Here is a 19,202-nt window from a genome sequence, read left to right as displayed (position 1 = left end):
AGCAGCTATGGCCAGGTATAAGCTGCTTAATCACTGCTCTATACTACTCTCCTTAAGGGCTCCCTTTCCTCGCACATTACCAGTGTGATATGGCTGCTCCCTTACACCCCAAATTCATGGATTCTTCTTTGCACATGATTTGGAATTATTCTAAGCATTCCAGAAAAATTCATATGAAAACTAGGAGCTGTCTTGGCATTCTGAAAATCAGCCTGAACCAGGTCTAGAGAAGAAATGTTTAAAAACACTAAAAAGAAACACCACCCCACAAAAAGCCAAACCCTGTATCATGAACCCTGCCTGAGTATAATCCCTTATCTAAAATACTTCAAGCTGTTATGGGACCAAGCAGCCCCATTCTCCCCATTTCCTGTTCTTTTTCATCTGGCACTTTCAACATTCCATAGATCCTAGAAGCCACTTGTGTGCCTTTTTAACTTTCTGTTTCCTTTTTATTTACAAACTAATATACTTTAGCTATACCTAGGGAATCTCACAGATCTGAAGAAACCACTACCTTGTTTTTGGAGGTTCCATTCCCTTCCAAACTGATACACACCAGACCATCCAAATTCAACATTCAAGGAGATTATGGTGATTAGACCATGAGCGGACAAGGTATTTTACAGAGTAGCACAACCCAAAGCCACACTTCTGACCCAAATAGCATTCTGCCTAAATTTAGACCAGATGTGTGGGGTAAGGGTGGAAACTGCACAGGTAATGAAAGGAGAATGGATGAGAGAAAGATGGATAAGGAGGAATAATTGTGAGCAAATGCTGTTATACCATGGTGTGCATGTAGGAGTATGGATGCTTTGTTTTGGTTCAGAAGAAGGGGCACGTTTGGTCAACTCAAGGATTATGACAGCAGTTAAATTTTAGGCATCTTTGCAAAAAGAAAGAGGTGGGTAGCATGATGTGAATGCTTGGCTAGAAAAGGCAACTTATTAATACTTTTACAGCTGTTGTTTTTCTTATGATGACTTAACTGAACTCATTGTGGCCCAGTTTGTTGTTGTTTAGTCGTTTAGTCGTGTCCGACTCTTCATGACCCCATGGAGCAGAGCACGCCAGGCACTTCTGTCTTCCACTGCCTCCCGCAGTTTGGTCAAACTCATGCTGGTAGCTTCGAGAAAACTATCCAACCATCTCGTCCTCTGTCGTCCCCTTCTCCTTGTGCCCTCAATCTTTCCCAACATCAGGGTCTTTTCCAGGGAGTCTTCTCTTCTCATGAGGTGGCCAAAGTATTGCAGCCTCAGCTTCATCAACTGTCCTTCCAGTGAGCACTCAGGGCTGATTTCCTTAAGAATGGATAGGTTTGATCTTCTTGCAGTCCATGGGACTCTCAAGAGTCTCCTCCAGCACCATAATTCAAAAGCATCAATTCTTCGGCGATCAGCCTTCTTTATGGTCCAGCTCTCACTTCCATACATCACTACTGGGAAAACCATGGCTTTTACTCCAGTTGCCAGGAGTCAAGTCAGCTTCCCACATTTCTATCCCTTTGCTTGCTCTTTCAGGCTGGAGCTGACACCAAAATGTAGATGCGAGCAGGTGATCAGTGCCTTTCTGGGGGGGGGGGGGGGACCTGCCTTAGCAACACTTGCACATACAGCCATACCTTGGATCCCAAACGCCTTGCGACTTGAACGTTTTGGCTCCTGAACACCGCAAACCTGGAAGTGAGTGTTTCAGTTTGCAAATGTTCTTTGGAACCCAAACATCTGACGCGGCTTCTGCTTGAGCGAGCGCAGAAAGCTCCTGCAGCCAATCGGAACCCGTGCCTTGGTTGTCAAATGTTTTCAGAAGTCGAACAGACTTCTGGAACAGATTCCGTTCGACAGCCAAGGTACGATTGTATTTGTTTAATAAAATGATAAGGTGACAAAAGGTAATTCCAGAGATGTGGGGACAAGATGTCCTTGAAAGGATTTACGTAAGTGCTGGGGATAAGTGAAACCCAAAGAAGTTGGGAGAGGACTTCTGGTTTGTCACATCATCTTGGTTCCAAGAGCGTCACCTGGCTCATTTTTCAGTTACACTGTTCTGATTTTTTCAGTTAAAATTGCAGGGACCACATTTGTGTCCCTCCCCTTGTTCTCAGTGCTGCTGAGGGTGACTGACAGCACTGCTACTTTGTCTGGTTTGGCAGTTTAAAGAGTGTCACACTTTGCTCTGTACATGCGCATTCATATGATAACTGTATTTACAATGGAAAGGCCCTGAGATTATTTTTTAAAAAGAAATATTGTTTATTTATTTCCAAACATACAAATGGTGTGTGTGTGTGTGTGTGTGTGTGTGTGTGTGTAGCACATGAACCTTTCAGGTTAAAAGATAAGGATGTGCCCTGCCCAACTGTTTATGCTCCATGATTTGATCACTCCATTAATCATGTGGGCGCAGAACACTTGAATGCCTGAGAACATGTACATGCATATGTCACAGCTTGCAATATAATTGTCTGGAGGGATGTTCCTGCATGCTTTATTCCTGTGATCACTTGCTGACTTGCATTGGTCCCCTGTCTTGCTTGGGATAGGAGAAAATAGTTCATTGTGCAAATAGTCATAATTTTTTGAGAAACGTTTCTGACACAGCCTGGCAAAATTTATTATTTCATATCCTGTGATATTATGGTGAACAGAGTGTGCTTTTAAGCATACCATTCCAGTACTATGCTGCCTTAATTTGTTTTCAGTCTTGTAATAAGCACAATGTTATAGATTAAGGTTTTTACAAAAATCAGTAAGGTTAAAGCTTTAGTAAAATGTGCATGACTTTTGAGTTTGGGCATGTCCTTTCTTTGTGCTTGTTTTTATTAACTTGTTTAGAATTGAGGAGGGGGAATGAATGAGGAAATGGTATTGGTGCACTAAAATGGTATGTTTGAGGTTTGAATCCAGATGACGGCGATTGTAGGGGTTTTCAAATTACGATCTCCATGCATACATTGGATTGCACCCACTAGTCCAGAACAAGTTGGGGGGGGGGTGAGGGAGGAGGAGTGGGAAAGTAGTATATGCCACTAAGCAGTATGTTAAATTCCACCCACTATTCCCCACAGAATATTTTCTTTCAGAGAAAATGTACCTCATAATTTATTTTGCTTTGGTTTCTTTGCTTTAGTATGCAAATGAATTTGCGAACTCTTAAGCTGCAGGGTTTCGTCAAGCCTTGCACATGAAATGGTGAAAGGGAATAAATTTTGCTATACAGGTGTTGGCTATTGAGGTGCTAATCTTCAAGTTCTTCTCAGTGGTAAGCTTCCTTCTTTGTGGGATAATATCCCGGGCCTTATTGCTTCAGAAGAAATGCCTCAAGAGGAATTTAGAACCGGCTGGAGATGGTTAGTGAATGAGATGTTACATCTTAGTTCTTAATTTTTCTTTCTTTCTATACAAAGTATTTGCTATTAGCTTGTCAAGAAGCCTGTTAATCCACCTTTGGGAATCCTGGCTAAGTGAATGGAGATAATGTCATGCTTTTATCCCATATTGATTTTTTGACATGAGAATGCGGTAAGGAAAATATCCTTGTGTCAGTCAGGACACGAGCCAACCTGTAACCTTGATTTCATGGTACAAAACACTTTTCTTTTGTTGTGGAACTCAACTCCTGGTTGAGTTAGAATTTTAGCATATGCCTTCTATTAATAGGAACTTTTTATTTATTAAATTTCTATACCATCCTTCAGCCTAAGATCACAGGGCAATTTATAATATAAAAACACAAAAATAACAGTTTTAAAAGTCCATAGATGGGCAGCTATGCAAACAGAATTTCCCCTTGTGTAAATTACCAGGTCACATCACTTTGTAGGCAGTCTGTGGTGCACAGTGAGAAGGGAAAGCATTCAAGGGTTAGAAGGAGTAACTAGAAAGATGCATCTGAAGTGCATCTTCAGCAGTATAAAAATACAAAATATTTATAGCTATAGTGTAGAGACTGGTAAAACATGTCCTTTAATTTTACAGCATACATCCACCCATCCTTTAAACCCCTTTCTAGGATACTTATTCTGAGCAGCCAAATTACCTCCCTCCTCCATTTTGTCCCTCTCAACCAACACCTCAAAATTTCATACTGCCTGTGAGCTCACGGATGCTTGTTTGAGTTTTTAATCTATAAAAGTTCACACTCGCTTTAACCTCTATTTTGGGATACCTAGGAAGACACCTGATTATGCAGAAAACACGCCTTTCTTTTGTGTGGCCTTCTTTTGGTTCCTGACTGGTGGACACTCCAACATCCAAGTTTACTGTGAGAGGGAAGGATGTAGTCTTACTGTGCTTTTCTAAGAGACGCAGAGTGGCAGATTATTGCAACTTTTATTTATCCATCTAATGGTGAGATTCATGAGGAACCATGGCAGGGGTGCTCTGAAGCTCACAGATCTTCCTCTGGGCAACATGTGCATTTCACACATTTAAGTAGAAGTTGCAAAAGAAGACATTGAAGTCATTCACATCTTCCCCTTTCCTTTTATGATACTCCGTCTCTTGTGGATAATGCATTCTGAAGGAAAATCTACACCGTCTCAAATGCTCAAAGAGGGTTTCTTTCATCCTGTTGTGGAAAAGGTCTTTCGCTGATTATACTTCAAGTGACAACTTCAAGATTCAAGTGACAACATAATTGACTATTCCTAGCAATATGTTTCCATGACAAATCAGTCAGTAGCTTCAAGTGACAGCAAACAAAACAAGCGTATAGAATAAAGACAGATAAAAAAGGAAGTCAGGGCATCTCCCATCCTAGAAGAAGAAAACTACTCAGGCCAACTGCTTTAGAAAATGGATTGACTGTCAGGCCTCAAACAGCTTTCTAGTTCTAAAAGGGAGAAATGACTATTGGGATAACATTGAGGTTTATAAAAGATTAATCTGTTACCTCTCTCTGCATGTGCTTCCAAAGAAACGCAGTTAAAAACAAATAAGGAGCCGAGAGTTCAAAGCTGTATTTTAGTATCATAATGCAAAAGTGTAATATTACTTGTTGCAAATTGTCTTCAAGCCTTTTGTCACTTCACAGATTGTGGTGACTTATGATTATTGCAAATTTGCTCTAGAAGCACTGTATACGATGCCTAGCAACTTCCACTGTGTGTGTGTTTTATAACAAGGTAGAAAAGGATGTGATGCCCCGGTTTCTCAGTAAGTAGTCTGTTCTGCAGGCAATATAAATTGTGACCAAGACTAAAAAAAAAAAAAGCAGCTGAAATGCTGCTCTTTCCTGACATTCATTACAATTATTATTTGGGTCAGGTTCCCCCCTTCTTCGATCTCTTTGTTCTGCAGAGACGGGTTTCAGTGAAAAGGTCAGGCTATATTTAATAAAGATGACATGAAACAGTAGCAGGCGTAGTACAGATGTGAGGCTATTGGCAGAATGTGCAATAGGCTCCAGTAGTTTTTCGATGTGTTTTGCTCAACATAAGGATTGCATCTACTAGCTCTGTCTTTCCACAGCACCCAGTTCTGTTTTTTCTTGTCATTTTACATTGATCCATTTTCTAAGATGCCTTGTGCTGCACCATGCATAATATTTGCAGCGCTATGGGGTTTTCCACAGCAGTAGCATCTTTCTTTCTTTCTTTCTTTCTTTCTTGCCTGCTTGCTTGCTTTCTTGCTTTCTTGCTTTCTTGCTTTCTTGCTTTCTTGCTTTCTTGCTTTCTTGCTTTCTTGCTTTCTTGCTTTCTTGCTTTCAAAGCCAACTTCTGCATGCAGGATAAAGTATGCTAATGTTGCAGGGTAACATGGATTTCTTTATTTCCACAATTCTGCCGTGTTGGGGTTTCAAAGGATTTGCAATGTTCCGAAAAGGCCTGGTTTGTCTTGAGCAGGGGCAGGGGCAGCAGCGTAAATGCCCTGCACCCAGGGGAGGGGCAAGCTGGGGCAGAGCACACTGCGCAGAACCTCCACAGAGCCCGCAAGCCCCGCGTTGCCATTTTGGGCAGCGTGGAGCCTGCAGGTGCCCAAGCCACCATGTCACTTCCCAGGAGAGACGTGTGGCTCGGGTGTGCTGCAGGCCAGGCCCCGCAGTCACCCCCCTCAGTGATGACACCAGGGGCTGCCCGCACCCACCATACCCCCCTTCCTATGCCACCGGTCAGGGGCCGCATTGCATCGAGTGCAACCTTGGGGGGGGCGTATGTCAGGGATGGGCAGCGCCAGAGGCAAAAGTACTGGAGCAGTGGTTGCGACTTTTATTTTTCTATAGTAAGCTGCATTCCAGACATGCATAAGTCAAAGCTATCTACACACACATCTATCCGCTACCTAGACAAACAAGGGGTGTTATCCCAGTTCGAGGACGGATCCCAGCCAAGCAAAGGCACTCAAAGGTATAGAGCAGGGCTTCCGTGCATGTTGGCAGTGTGATGTAAGACGCCCCAAATCAGGTGAAAGGCTGTGGCCCCTCCCAACACCAGCATCAACTCTTGGAAAACTAGATAAATAGTGATGTGGGGAGAAGTCACAATTTGGTTCTTCCAGGATAGTTCAAGTTTCTTATGTTTCATAGCAACATGGGCAGGATAAACGTTGCTGTGGCTCCATGGAGGATGAGACTTTCAGTGGCTGCTTTCATGATATCTCTGCTTACCTTCACTGTTGGAGGCAATATGCCTCCGAATAGCAGTTACCGGGATTCACAAGTGGGGAGAACTTGCATAGACATCTGGTTGGGAACAGGATGCTTGACTAGTTGGGCCCTTGGCTTGACCCAGCAGGATTGTCTTATGTTCTTGTGATCTGGTAGGGTTCTTCTTATGTTCTCATCAGCAGAAGAATGTAAGGACCTAGCCTAAGGGAATGCTATTAGAAGCAAGAATTTCAGTGAGAATTCACTGTTTGTTTCTGTCGTTTGATACAGAGTCCCATTTGGATTGTTGGTGTTTGTTCTATAGTGTCTGACACAATGCTTTCTAGGATGCATTTAACTTTTGCAAACGTATGTTCCTTTAGATCTCTGTCCCTCCTTCCCTTCTCAGGCTGGGAATTTTTACCATTTTGCAGCACAATCCTATATATGTATATCCATTTGATCATAAATCCAGTTCAACAGGGCTTATGCCCAGGTGAGTGGGAACAGAACTGCTGTATTTGTTGATATACTTGGGCTCAGAGCATGGGGTGAAGGCACATGGTGCAGTGGAACTTACTAAATCTAAGCTGGCCTCAATGTGGTCAGTGTCTTGAGGGAAGATGTGGAAATTCCACATATGCTACCTTGTGCCTAACAAGAGAAGGGTAGGGGAGAAATGAAATAAATTCATGAGACTAATTTCAGTTTGTGATTGTGGTGTACTTGAGCTCCCTCCTCATAAGACTGAGTTATAGTGTAGGTGTTTAATTTAGTCTTTCCATTATAGGCTGGGTTTTGAAATCCATGAATGTGGTGAATGCAGTTTTATCATCCTATCAACACTGCAAAGAGAACATGATCTGAATAGTACATGAGGTTTTATTTTCTCAAATGTGTCGCCAGTGCAAAATTCCTCTCTGAGACAGGATAGAGCTGTTTGTAAATGTCTGTTGTGTTACTACAAATCGTATTCTCTCTCTCAGTGTGTGTGTGTTTTTAGAGATATATTTTTTAGTGATGAAGCTGGGAGTATTTTGTTATGTTCTTTGGCTTTGATACACACATACACAAGAATAGGGAACCTGTGGCCTTTCAGATATTGTTATATTCCTTCTGCCATCAGTTCCAACCAGCATGTCCAATAATTAGGGAAAATGGGACTTGTAGTCCAACAATATCTGAGGTGGCCAAAGTTTCCCCATCTCAGATTTATGAAATGTTAATCATGTGAGTAGATAAAGGCCATATCAAGGTACAAAGTCTGAGCAGCATTTATCTTTTAATTTGAAAACAGAGCAGAGCACGGGTGTATTTGATATACCTGCACAGTCTGAGAGGTGTTAATATAGTGACTTGTCTAAATTCCAGGCTGATAATTATGTTCTGCCTACTTAAAATGCTTCCTAAAAGAATCAGACGAAAATAATGTATTCATTTCCTGCTCAAGATGAGTAGTGAATCCCAGCGGATTCAAAAGGGCTGTATGATATTAATTGCTAAAAATATCTCTCTAATTGTTCGGGATCAGTGTTGATAGGTATGCACAAATTTGGAGCAGAAAATTTGTAAGGCTTTGTTTCTTAGTATCCTGACCCTGATCTGTGGCCTGGGCAGGCTACCGTTCTGTGCTCACTCCCCTGAGTTCAAATCCCACAGGCTTCAGAATGTAAGATCCACAAACTGCTGGATCTGTCCAAAACCCCATCTATTCCAATATTCTTTTCCCACATAGCCAACCAGATGCCTATGGGATTTGCTTCTGTCCTGAGTAAACAAGCTGAGGACTGCCATGATGGTCAACAAAACTGAGAAAATGGTATAGTACAGTCTCTGGCCTTGAATAATGCCTTCATCGTTTAAAGTGATGGCATTGTATTGGAGGGACTTCATATCCCCCAAATGCTTGAGGCCCAGTCCTGGGATGTGCTGAACACAGACTCCTTCATGGAAGAAAGAACTGGCAACTCAGGGCCTCTGACAATCCACTTTACCAGTGCCTGAGCCCTCACTTAACCTAGAATAAAGGCCGTCCCCCTGAAGAGATGACAGAAAGTTGAAGAAGCACTGGGCTTCAGGGCAAACCGCCACACCTTTAAGAAATCTTCTCCTTATCGAGGACAGCAGTCTTCAGAGTTTTTGTCCTGCTATGTCACACTCAGTATTGCCCAGGACATCACTGGAAGATGTTTGTTTCTTAGGAGCTGTCCACAGTTCTGCAGGCCCTTTGTGTTTTTATTCCCTGTCTTTGTGACCTACCTTTCTTTCTTTCTTTCTTTCTTTCTTTCTTTCTTTCTTTCTTTCTTTCTGAAAAGCCGCTGCTAGCTTTTACTAAGGACTCTCTTGGGCTAGATAACTTTGTTCTTTTGAGGCCCCATCTGTATGATACATTTAAAGTAGTATCATACCGTTCCATACAGTCATGGCTTCCTTCTCCAAACTACTATTCCCAGAGTTCACTGGGATGAGGGATTGACTGTTAAAACACTCTGAGCAGTTCTGGGCAAGGAAATAGGAGTCTTCTAATAACTCTCATCACCATTAACAAACTACAGCTCCCAGGGTTTGTTGGGGGAAGCAACAACTGTTTAAAGTGGTATGATACTACTTTAAATGTATAGTGAAGATGGGGCCTGAGTTTCTGTGTGGCTTCAGCTGATTCTTGAAGGAATTGTCTATTTCCCCCATGGGAATTATCCAGCCCAAACTACATGCTGCACCATTTTATCCTGGGACAGAGACATGTAGAAATATAAACATCTCATGCTTCAAAATAAGTTACGCCCAGATCAAATTATCTGCAAACAATGGGATTTTATTTTGTTTTATTTTTTGCCTGCAACAAACTGGGCTTGGCTCACTTGCTTGAGCCATCTGCAGCTCTTTGCTCAGAAAACTCGTTTTGTGGTGTATTTGTGGCGCATTGTTGTGAGCTTTGTGTAGGATGATTGAGCAAGCATGATAGGATTGCCTCTTGCTCATGTTTCTCTCTTACGATTCTAGGGCTTAGATTTCAGTAAGGAAAAAAGAAGATGTTTCTAGAAAAGAAGAAAGTACTTCTTCACACAGTCCACAGGTCAACTATGGAAGCTGTTCCCACAAGAGCTAGTGCTGTTGCACTCATATCCTGCTCCCATGCTTCCCATAGACACCTGGTTGGCCACTGTCAAAACAGGATGCTGGACAGATGCTCCAGCAGGCCTTGTAATTGGTCAATTGATTGCAATGTGCTTACACCTCTTTTTTTCAGGATCTTATGGACGTTCCTTTTATCCTCTCAACAGCCCTGTGAGGTGGGTTATGCTGAGGAAAAAGTGACTGAGAAACCTGTTTTTAATTAAAAAACCGTATTCACAAAACCGAGCCCAACTCACCCTGAAAAGATAAACAAATCTGCTTCTGAGCCCTTAATCCCACTCACTGTTCCTGAAATAGTCAGGAGGAAAGCTGCACCAGCCTTCGTAAATTACAGAAAGTGGCAAATGGACAGCAGGAGAGGCTGTGGCAGGAAATTGCAGGATCCAGATGGGGAACAATGTGGACTAGTTGTGCCAGCTGGCATACACGGAGTGATCCTCAAGAGCTCTGGCTTAACGTCAGCCTTGACATGTTGTGCTTAAAAAAAACAAAACCAGAATGCATAATCTTCACATGGCTGCTTTTTGTATTCTAGTTACAGATTGCATAAGGTCACACACTCCGCTGAACACATGTTTTTGTGTCAACACATGCCGTTTGGGTCAGGTGCAGATCTGCTGTCCTTGGGTACAGCAGTATTAGGCATCTTAAAGGCATGTTCCTCAGATTCATGGGGATAATAATGACCTATTTTCTTCAGCTCAATTGCTTGCTTAATTTGTTTTACTCATTTGCAGACTCCCTGCTGCTGAGAATCAAATATTTATCATTTGGTGCCCAGGAGCTGTTTTTAAGAAAATAAGCTTGGGCATAGGCCAATGGACTGTTTTGAAATCTTTTTGTTTTTTTAATGTCATTTTAATGTTACTTTTTCTCTCTGCTGTCGTCGGTTCAGAGTAATATCCTGGTCCTAAATGTTTATGATGCCCTATCTGCCTTTATTGTTTGAACATAAACCCTTGCAACTGGTACCACATTTTGCAATATTTCCCAGTGTAAATTAGTAAATTTGTTGGAATAAATTAATATTTCCATCCCCTCAAGTAAATTTGAAATTAAATAAAAGAATTACAGTAGTCATGCTGAGAAAGGACTTCAGCTCACTCAGAATCCCAGTAATCTTAACTATTCCCATGCATGCTTTCTTGAGAGTCAGGGTGAAACTTCATATTATTCTAAACGCAACCCCCAAAATAGTTCCCCTTCCATATTGGAAAACCCTGTTTCCTGATGCCACAGCGCGCAGAACTATTCTGTGAAGGCAAACTGATTTTCATTTTTTTAAAAAAATGATATTTATTGAAAAAAAACTTTGAATTACAGAGAAAAAACAAAGCAGAAAAAGAAAAAAGAAAAAAACAAAGAAAAAACAAACCACATCAAACAATACAAATTCAAAAAACCAAAATACACCGCAAACAGACAAAAATAAATCCATCATTCTCAAATCCTCAGCTCTCATTACCTTCTTTCTTTGACCTCCTCCTCCTCCCTTTTTTTGTATCCTAGTTAATAATTATTGCAGCAAATCCTTTCCATATTTCATAATATTCTGTCATTACATTACCTTAATCTATTTTCATCTTATCTTATAGAAAACCTTAAAACTTAAACTTAAATCTTATTTTTACCGACTTCTCATAACCATAATATTCTTACCTAATTCTTTAAACATTTTTGCTAGAGCCAAGTAATTTCGTTCCAACATTTTTCTAACATTCATCAATTTTATAAAACAATCCTGGTAATAAAAAAAAGAAATAAAAACAATCCAATCTTCATCCAGCGTCCCTTCCTCCTGGTCCCAGGTTTTGTCAGTCCTTTTTATCCCATCGATCTAGCGCATTAACCTGGTAACCTTATATCCGAGGCCCTTAAGTCACTTCCATGTCCCTTCCGCAGCTCTTCTTCATATTCTCCTTTCACTCGTGGGAACTCCAGCTTGGTGATGTTTTTAACCCTTTTCAACAAATCAGCCCCTTTTCCATAGTCCAGACTCAACTCCATGTGGTATTTAAAAACATGTTTCAGAATCCCTCCAAAATTGAGAACCCCCACAGCTCCAAACATCTCACGGCCCATTGCCAGACTCGGAAAGTCCAAACATCCCTGCATAGGGGGGTCTATCCAACCCCTCATTTCCAAACCAATCCAAACTTTATCTTTCCAAATCTGGCTTTTTCCAAGTTCATTTGTCAAATCCAAAAGCTCATGTTCCTGCAAGGCCGCAGCTCCCTCCATCTCTGGTGCCCAAGATTCAACAACATCCTCTTCTCTCATCTGCTCTGTCAGGACACACTCCTGATCTAATTCCTGGGTGGGCTCCACATAGTTTCCCACTGCCTGTTCAAAAATTCTGACCGTATTAGTCATCAAATCCGTCTTCTCATTTAACTGTTCCAGTAGGGCACTTGTTTTACAGAGAGCGCACAACAGAGCCTCTGAATACATTGTCCTACAAGGTCACAAGTCCATTCCCACGATTGTAATCTGTGACAGCTGCAAGCTCCCTGGAATTAGTTACAGTTTCACAGTCTCCCTCTAGGGGGAGAACTTCTATTTGTTCTTGCAACAAAGTATCCTTTTGAGATATTTTGTCAATATTTGTTCCTTTAAGGTGCGAAAGGAAACAGTGGAATCACTATGTTTCTCTTCTTTTAACTATCTGTCAAAAACGTTTGTCTCTGGTCAATGAGCTTCAAACGTCAGTCCTGACACCCCACTCCAGGATCAGGACGGTGGAAAGTTACTTTACTTTAAACTTACTTCTGCAGGTTTAAACAGTCCAAAAAAGATCCCCCTTCTTCTTCTGCTGCCGAAGGGGGGTTCAACAATTTTAAATGATGAAAGCCAATCCTTTAGAAGCGATTTTCTGAGCTCTAGTTTACGTTGTCTTTGCTTTATTCTGTCTACAAAGAAACGGAAGGCTGACTTCCTGTTTAGACCTTCCCGTTTCAGTACCAAATTGAAGTAAATCTTTAAGTCCAATTCCTTTCTACTCGCAAGTCCTTATTTAAAGTCCGATTGTTCAAAGTTTAAGTACTCACGGGTGCTTATTTTAGGAGCCAAATTGTCCCAGGAAAAAGGCAGCGCTCTCCGGCAACGGCTATGCGGCTTCGCTCCATGGAAATAGCAGTTGACTCACAGCACCGCGCCACTTCCCCCTCTTCACTTCGGAGCCTGTTAGTGGGTTCCTTTGCGGGTTGGGGGGGCGCTAAGGGTGCCCGCTGAGTCCCATGGTCACAGGCTTCATCCGCCTGTGGTTTTTAACAGGGTCCCCGCTTCGCCGTAGCGGAAAGGACCCGTTTCACGCAGAGCTAGTCCCTCCAGTTCAGAGGGAGTCCGCCATTGCCGATGGCACCACCCCGGAAGTCAGCAAACTGATTTTCAAAGGAAAAGCTCAAATGGAAAATGAGCCCTAATGCATGTCTGAAGGAGCTGTCTAGACTCCAACCAGCTATTTTTTAAAGCAAAAATATAAGCTTGCAAAGAAGATTGTGCAAAAGAAACATTACAACGACAATTTCTGTCTACAGCTATCGCTGATATCTGGATCCCTGCTGTTCTTGTGAAAGTATTTAATAGAGATAACGTCTTAAAATTATGTACTCTTTCCAAATTATGTGCCCTTTCTCACTTTTCTAAAAATAACTGTGTACAGAACAGTTTGCCGAGCAGTTTTGTTCAAAATGGGGATGTGGCAATAGTTTTGTGGAATGTTTCCCATTCCTGTTTCAAAATCAGTATGCATACAAATGTGCACTTGGAAGAAATGCATCCATTTTATTGTTCATTATATTCCCTGTCACTACAAACCTAACAAGAAATCAAGATCACACACACACACACGGAAAGGAAAGGATCTGAAGGCTATTTAATTGATTTTGGTTTCCCAGTCTTATAGCTGCTCCCTGAATCTGGAGATTCATTGATGCTTTATAACAGCAGTAACAGCAGCTGGAAAAGTGATCTTGCATAGGCCAGTTCTAGATTTAAAAAGGATCCAATCTCTTACTCTTTATGTGTCCTTGCATTACAGTTCCTTGCAAGTGTAAAAGCTCTGCTGTCTACATGGATCTTCTCTGCTACAGAGAAGAGCTTTTAAAATTATGGTGCTGTAAGCTTGACTGAAGTGAATGAGGACACTCTCTTGATAGACATCTCCAACCCTATGTGCCTAAGCTGCTGTTTCACCATAAACTTCAATATACTAAACCCATCATCTGCATGCTTAAAGCACATATGGAGCTCTACACTGGGGCTGTAATGGTTACTTAATAATTTGAAGACTGCATCCTTCCATGCTTCTATCAGTTCAGATGCAACCTGTGTGCCAAGCCCCGACACCTGTTCCCACTGACTGCCCTTCAAAATAGAACTCTTCCCCATTCTCACATGTCTTTTATCAGGGATGTTACAGCAGCAGATTTCCTGCAATGGATTGGGGTTCAGCTCGATAACTATTGAAGCCCCTTCCAGCTGTAGCCTTCTGTCTTTCAGCAGCATTTAAGGCCTCTTTATTTGGACAGGCTCTCTAGAGCCAAAACTAAATCCATTAAGTGTCAGCGGGCTTTATATATTAGACACCTATTTTATCTTTGTCATTTGATCATTATCAGACTTCAGTCCTTTTGACAGCACAGGCTAAAAATTCGCAGTTACATAACAACAACAAAATATGTTTTCAGCTTCGCTTAATTAATACAGGAGACTCTTCACACTTTTCCTCAGAGGCTTTATATATTCATAGGTTAAATGCACATTTGAGAAAGATCTACATTTTGTATTTCAAAGGCTTCCATCAAAACATCTTGTTCCACATGATTTTAGCATCAGGCAGATGGAATGAAGTGGTTTGTCTGAATCACACTCTGAAAAAGGAAGTGCACCAAGGAGGTGTGACTTTGCATAGACACCAAGCAATTAAATGTTTTCATGCGATGCGGCAAACAGGAACTCGTGTGGTTAGTTCTACTGACACTTCTTCTTCTTCTTTTGTAAAAACCAATTAAAAAATACCATTCCGTGTAATTATTATTCCATGAGAAATATCATACGCTGCCATGTAATAGCACTATGAGAAAACAACTTTAAAAAAAACATTTTAATTGCCTACCAGCTCATAGATGAGTAACTAATAAAGATAGACTTGGCTAATTGATGAATGGACAGTGTTTATAACAAGTAATTAAAGACTGGATATTTTCCAAGACAAGAATGAAAAAAATTCAATAATGAAAGCGCATCTTTGCATCCCCAAATATGGAGATGGTTCTAGGCTGGAATTGCATTGTACCGTGCTAATCCTATACTTGTCTGCTAAGACTTTGAGGTCCATTGAATCCAGTGAGACTTACTTCCAGCTAAGGGTGCATAGAATTGCAGCCTTAGTCATAAAGAGCAAACTAAGCACTTAAGAAAGTGCTTCTGGATCAAACACACACAGGGCTGTCTTAAGCATATGCGGTGCTGCGGTGCAAAGATCCCCACCCCCAGATTGCCCTGTCCCAGGCACACAGGAGGGCAGAGCCTGCTGGCTGCCTCAGCATCTCGCAGCAGAAGAGCCCGCCACGGCGCTCTGACCAATGGGCGGGCTCTTCCCCGACTCAGCTCTTGGGCCCTGAACTTTCGGCCTGGTGCCCCTGAGAGCCCAGTGCCTGGGTGCCCCGCACCCCTAGCGCATATGGGTAAGACGGCCCTGCATACACAAAAAACTTTTTTTAAAAAAAAATTTGTTAGTCATTTTATCATGCCTAGGGCAACCCAAAGCAACTTGCAACAAGCAGATTAAAAACAACAATAACCTCACATAGAAACATTTAAACCGAGAGGAAATGCATTAAAAATGTCCCACCCACATATAATCTCTGAACCTGAATGTAGCATATAGCCATCATGACTAGCAGCCATCAATGGTCTTATCATCCACATATTTTTTTTTCTAACAACCATTTAAGATTAGGTGGCTGTGGCCACACCCTACAGCGGCAAATTCTGTTAACTATGCACTGCACAAAGAAGGACTTCCTTTTGTACATCAAAAATCTCAATGAATTTCAAGTTTCATAGATCTTCTGAACAACAAAAATAATTGGATACAGTGAGAAGAGAAACTATATCAGTTCTTCAGATTAAACATTAGTATTGTGATGGCTTCAGAAATACTTCTTTTAATTAGTGCCGTGTTAAATTAGCAAGTACTTAGCAACAGTTAGGCCCAAGTTGAGTTACTGCAGTGTAGTCTCAGTGGGATTTTACAACTGGTGTAAAAGCTCCAGATCCTGCTTTGTGGAGCGTATTGCTCCAGTTTTGGGTAATCTGCATTGGCTTCCATTTCATTTCTGGATGGCCTATAAATCACTAAGGTTTCCTCTGCCTTTGCAGTGCAACTTAGTTAAATCTCTCCATTAAAAAAATCTTTTGTGAAGGTTTCTGTATCATGATTTTGTTCTGTTTAACAGTGGGTGGGCATCACTGTACTGATTAATTCATTACTATTAATTAGTGTTTTGTTTGAAAGTACAGTATCCTTTAATTTTGTAAATTTTGTGCTATTTATTAAATAATTGTGTTTATACCTGGGCTTTCCTTTGAAGTGGCAAACATGGGGTTGTCCTGTCAATCCTTGCAATAATTTTGCAATATAAGAATAGACTTATTTGCTTCATGTTTGAATGGGGCTTTGAAATCAAATCTTCCTTGTTGAAATCTAGCTCTCTTACAAACTCTGACTCCCAAATCCTAAGGAACTGAAGGGTGACAATTTATTTAGCAATCCTATGCATGTTTACTTAGAGGTAAGTTCCACTGAGTTCAGTTGGGCTTCTTCCCAGACAGCGGCGGAGCTTCATGCTCTGGCACCGGGGGACAGACAGCAGGTGGGGGCGGGGCTGGCGTGCTTCCTGGGGGCATGGTGTGCCACCCCTAGGGGCATGGCCACGTCCTGGGGGCAGGGCACGCTGCCTGCAGGGGCATGGCGCCCAGTGCGGGCGGGGGAACAGTTGCAATGGCACCCTGCTGCGATCACACTGCTGGGGGCGGTGCGCTCCCCCCGCACTCCTCTTCCTCTGCCAGTGTTCCCAGGTAAGCAGAGTACATTACAGTCATACCTCATGTTGCGTCCACTTCAGGTTACGTGTTTTCGTGTTGCATCCTGGAAGTACTGGAATGGGTTACTTCTGGGTTTCACCGCTCATGCATGTGCAGAAGTGCTAAATTGTGCTGCACGCAGACACGGTACTTTGGCTTGCGTCAGTTGCGTGTTATGAACGGGCCTCCGGAACAGATCCTGTCCATAACAGGAGGTTCCACTGTATTGGCTTTATAACAACCCTGGGTGCAGACATCACTTTTTAACAAGCCAGTATGGTAGCTCAGACTGAAGGACGGTGACTTTCCAGTTAGCACATGCTAAAGGAAATAATGGTCATGCTGTAATAGGAATATATAACTTTCTCAGTTTTGCTCTGTAATTTGTTCTGTAGATATTTTCAAAACTGTCTGGGAAACATGAGAGATGCTTCTCTAAAAGTATCGTGCAATCATATGAATTATTTGTGGTTTGGAAAGTGTTAGTAAAGACATCCATTTGAAGTGACAGCTGGAACATCTGCAAAGTGTGTGGAGAACAACCTGATTATATTTGTCGGATTAACAACAACAAAAAACCTTAAATGCTAATGATATATGTTTGCTAATTTAGTGCTGCATGCTCATGCTGCAATAAAACAGTAAGTACATTTCATTTTTCCGTAATGGATTTCAGCATGGGCCTGCTTTGAAGGACACACTGGAATAATTTGATTTTTAGAGCTTCATAAAACTCTTTTCTCTGGTTGACAGATGTATATTTATCACATGGTGGCTACAACACCAAGTGGTGCCTTGCATGTCCATGTGTGAGTGGGCATTCAAGATCAAAAACCACCGATCAAACTTTCATATCGACTCATGTCACCTCAAATGCAGTCCTTTTCAATGGAGTCATCTCACAGTCAGCTATGAGGCCTCAAAAGTGGCAAATTCATCTGATGTGAGGAGCATGCAGCTGTTTGAACCAACCTTTAGAGTTGTTGTCATCTGCAACAGAGTAACTCAGCTACTCCTTAGGAATATGAAATATATTGCATACTTAAGCTAATGTTGCTTGTTATTATCTATGTGGTGGGTGCATTGTTTTTTCTCTCTCATAAATGTTATGTTAGATGACATATTGATGTATTATATGACACATACTCCTATCCCCCTTCCCTTATGGTATTATATATAGTGGTACTTTGGTTCTCAAACTTAATCCGTTCCTGAAGTCCTTTCCAAAACCAAAGCGTTCCAAAACCAAGGTGTGCTTTCCCATAGAAAGTAATGCAAAGCGGATTAATCCATTCCAGGATTAAAACAACCCCTTAAAAAGCAATTTAACATGAATTTCACTATCTAACGAGACCATTGAAAATGAAAATGAAAGCAAGAAACAATGTACTGCAGTCACACAGTCAATCAATCAGTAGCTGAACTGGGTTCCACACAGTCACAAAACAAAACAAAAAGAGCTGCAAAAACAAAAACACAAAATAAATAGCAAAAACAGACAGACCTCAGTGTAACACTCAAAATGGAAGTGTGGCACTCAAATCGGAAGCATAACACAAAATGGAGCATGTTCGGCTTCCAATAAAAGTTCGCAAACCGGAACACTTACTTCCGTGTTTGCAGTGTTTGGGTTCCAAGTTGTTTGAGTACCAAGGCGTTTGAGAACCAAGGTACCACTGTATATCACACACACAAACACGCAACCACATAAACATATGGTGACATATTGTCAGGTGACAAGTGATTAATAAGTTAAATACTTTTTGGGAAAGATGTTTCTTTCATGCTAGCTTCATGGTAGGGTCTGCCACCATTCCTGTGGCTACGGCTGTCTTGTGCAATGAACTGAGCACGTCCAGGCTGGTCAAACTGGTTTCAAACAGGCCAAGCGGGAACATACTTCAGAAATATATTTCTCGTCTCTTCTGTTTATACCTGTGTACAGCAACACTCATTCTTCTTCTGTAAACTGTCGGGAAAAACAGGCATATGTTGTTGTTGTTTAGTCGATTAGTCGTGTCCAACTCTTTGTGACCCCATGGACCAGAGCACGCCAGCATATGTACAGCATATGTACATATGTACAGCATGTGTACAGCAGAGCAAATGAGTGACACCACTAAAAAAATTATTTCCTTTGGCGTCGCATCTGGCCCCCTCAATTATTTGGAGAAGTGAGCGCCTCTGCAGTTAATGTCATAAAGTGGAATACAGTGGTACCTCGGGTTACATACGCTTCAGGTTACAGACTCCACTAACCCAGAAATATTACCTTGGATTAAGAACTTTGCTTCAGGGTGAGAACAGAAATCATGTTCTGGTGGCACGGCGGCAGCAGGAGGCCCCATTAGCTAAAGTGGTGCTTCAGGTTAAGAACAGTTTCAGGT

At 41.7% G+C, this 19,202-nt stretch overlaps 1 protein-coding gene and 1 long non-coding RNA gene across 4 annotated transcripts in view; one reads left to right on the top strand and one right to left on the bottom strand.

Annotated features, from left to right (window-relative positions):
* The window catches only part of MBP (myelin basic protein), a 104,630-nt gene that overhangs the window by 7,116 nt on the left and 78,312 nt on the right, over positions 1 to 19,202 (top strand). The gene's annotated exons all lie outside the window — the stretch shown is intronic.
* Positions 14,445 to 18,796, bottom strand: LOC308481162. Its single transcript, XR_013988490.1, has 2 exons — positions 18,576 to 18,796; positions 14,445 to 14,597 (listed from the first exon to the last, which is right to left on the bottom strand). It is a non-coding gene; the product is annotated as an uncharacterized lncRNA (long non-coding RNA).

Source organism: Podarcis pityusensis (genome assembly GCF_964106645.2).
Source record: "Podarcis pityusensis genome assembly, chromosome: 7".
NCBI lineage: Eukaryota > Metazoa > Chordata > Lepidosauria > Squamata > Lacertidae > Podarcis > Podarcis pityusensis.
This window is presented reverse-complemented; position numbering and strand designations above follow the sequence as displayed.